The sequence below is a fragment of the Schistocerca piceifrons genome, unplaced genomic scaffold (genome assembly GCF_021461385.2).
Source record: "Schistocerca piceifrons isolate TAMUIC-IGC-003096 unplaced genomic scaffold, iqSchPice1.1 HiC_scaffold_1271, whole genome shotgun sequence".
Classification (NCBI taxonomy): domain Eukaryota; kingdom Metazoa; phylum Arthropoda; class Insecta; order Orthoptera; family Acrididae; genus Schistocerca; species Schistocerca piceifrons.
The window spans coordinates 182501-185000 of NW_025727093.1; the positions used below are offsets into that span (position 1 = coordinate 182501).

Consider the following 2500-nt stretch of genomic DNA (forward strand, 5'->3'; position numbering starts at 1 on the left):
ACCTAACCCATGTTGTGCCTTAACCTAACCCATGTTGTGCCTTAACCTAACCCATGTTGTGCCTTAACCTAACCCATGTTGTGCCTTAACCTAACCCATGTTGTGCCTTAACCTAACCCATGTTGTGCCTTAACCTAACCCACGTTGTGCCTTAACCTAACCCACGTTGTGCCTTAACCTAACCCACGTTGTGCCTTAACCTAACCCACGTTGTGCCTTAACCTAACCCATGTTGTGCCTTAACCTAACCCATGTTGTGCCTTAACCTAACCCATGTTGTGCCTTAACCTAACCCACGTTGTGCCTTAACCTAACCCACGTTGTGCCTTAACCTAACCCACGTTGTGCCTTAACCTAACCCACGTTGTGCCTTAACCTAACCCACGTTGTGCCTTAACCTAACCCACGTTGTGCCTTAACCTAACCCACGTTGTGCCTTAACCTAACCCACGTTGTCCCCTAAAGTAACCCACGTTGTCCCCTAACGTAACCCACGTTGTCCCCTAACGTAACCCATGTTGTCGCCTAAACCTGCTCTGTAATTGTTATACGACTCGTTCAATTAGTGTAGTGTTGCCCACCCGCAACCCTCGCAATATAGTTCGCTACTCGCACTGCCCGCTCCCCTGTGTATCGCTTCATGTTAAACACCTTGCAAGTCTTGCTGACTTTCCACATGCTCCTGCTGTACACTGTAATGTGGATGGCAGCAGGACGTACATGCCGCCCCTCCCCACGTCCCCACCTTGCCCCCCTGCCTTCGCAAGCTGGTTGGTGAGAAGTTTGCATGTTCAATGCCCTTCGCATGCGACGTACTCAGGCTACGTTGTGGTGCGGCCTGTGTCAACCGTCCGCTAATGTCGTACGCGTAAACCACAATCTGTACTGCACATTCGTCCTTATGTACCGAATGATACATCGTGGCACATGTGTGACCGTACAACGACTGCGCCCAAAAACGGCGGACCATACAGTGCAAATATTGTGCACGCAGCTACGTGTCGTCTCCCTATGAGAGCTGGATTGCAGTGTGGTACGCCATAGAGACGTGTGGGAGGAACGGACGCCGTGGATGGCGATCAGCATGAGCTGTCTGTTGATGTATTCGGACCTAGTCGTCTCTCCTCACACACCGTGATGGCATGGTGCACCGCGTTCCATATCTGCGACATGCTACAGAGGCCGGTTGACAGTCGTTCGAGCAATGGACATCGCATACGTACGGGGGCCACCTTCCACGTATTGTCTAGGCGTGCACATTTTGTTGCGTGTATGTGGGCAGACGTAGTGTGGCGTGACACCTGACACAGGCATGCAATAATCGTTGAAGTTGCAAATGGCGATGGACGCCTGCGTTTTCTGGTGAAGTTACGCAAATGAACAAATGGTAACCTGTTGTGGTGCGGTTGTTCTCGCTAGGGGTGAATCGGTGATGGCGACGATAGGTTGAGGTACGAACCGGTTGTTCCAGCGATACCCACCATGCCGACGAAACTGAACGGCATCTGGGTGTGAAGCGATACGCGGCGGTGGCTGGGTGGGACCGTCCCCGGCCGGTGAGGGGGCGCCTCCCGGCGTGCTGGCCGCGCGGTGCGTGGGCGCACGCGCTACAGCCGGCTGGTGGGGGCGGCCAGTGGCAGGCGCGCCGGCCGACGGACGCGGCAGGCGTCGCAGCTGCGCGCCGGCGCACCCTGCGCGCGGCGCCGTGCGGCCAAAGTAGGTCCTCGCGGGCCCGGTGCGAAGCGCGGTGGACATCTTCAGTGTGCTGGTCCGATTGAGGACTGTGTGCGTTGAGGATGCGCCGCCGCCCGGCGCTCGGCGCCGCGACGCCGTCTGCTGCTCGGTCGCCCCAGCGGTTCTCGCTGGTGGTTTGTATCGCAGCTGTGCGGATGTGTTGGCGCGTGCGCTGTGCTGGGAGAGTTCGCTTCGGCACCCAAGTGGGGCTTTTGTCCTTCTGTGGCGCTGGCGTTGGAGCTGCCGGTCACCGTAGGTGGCGCGTGTTGTCTCCCGCCGGCAATGCCACGACAGCACGCTCCCGGGCCTCTGTCGGCAGCGGCAAGCTCAGTTGGGAGCACGGGTGGTCGCACCGAAAGCGTCTACTCGCCTAACTCCGGGCGATTGCGCCTCTCTCGAACCCGACCAAGTACTTGGGACGGCGCTGCGCGCCGCCGGGACCTGAGAGGGTTTCGAGGTGTATTGTGCAGGGGAGCTCAGCCTCCTCCTGTTTGCAGAATGATTGAGCGGACGCTTGCGTGTTCGCGCGGGCCCCCGGGACACACTCCCGGGCGGCCGGCTGCTCAGCTCTAGTTGACGCAGCTCCCTGGTTGATCCTGCCAGTAGTCATATGCTTGTCTCAAAGATTAAGCCATGCATGTCTCAGTACAAGCCGCATTAAGGTGAAACCGCGAATGGCTCATTAAATCAGTTATGGTTCCTTAGATCGTACCCACGTTACTTGGATAACTGTGGTAATTCTAGAGCTAATACATGCAAACAGAGT

General features: G+C 57.1%; 1 non-coding gene across 1 annotated transcript in view; it reads left to right on the top strand.

Moving 5' to 3' along the window:
- Positions 1–2317: 2317 nt before the first annotated feature.
- The window catches only part of LOC124731164, a 1909-nt gene continuing 1726 nt past the window's right edge, over positions 2318–2500 (top strand). Inside the window, exon 1 of the ribosomal RNA XR_007008177.1 lies at positions 2318–2500. This exon is cut by the window's right edge and continues 1726 nt beyond it. This is a non-coding gene — a ribosomal RNA (small subunit ribosomal RNA).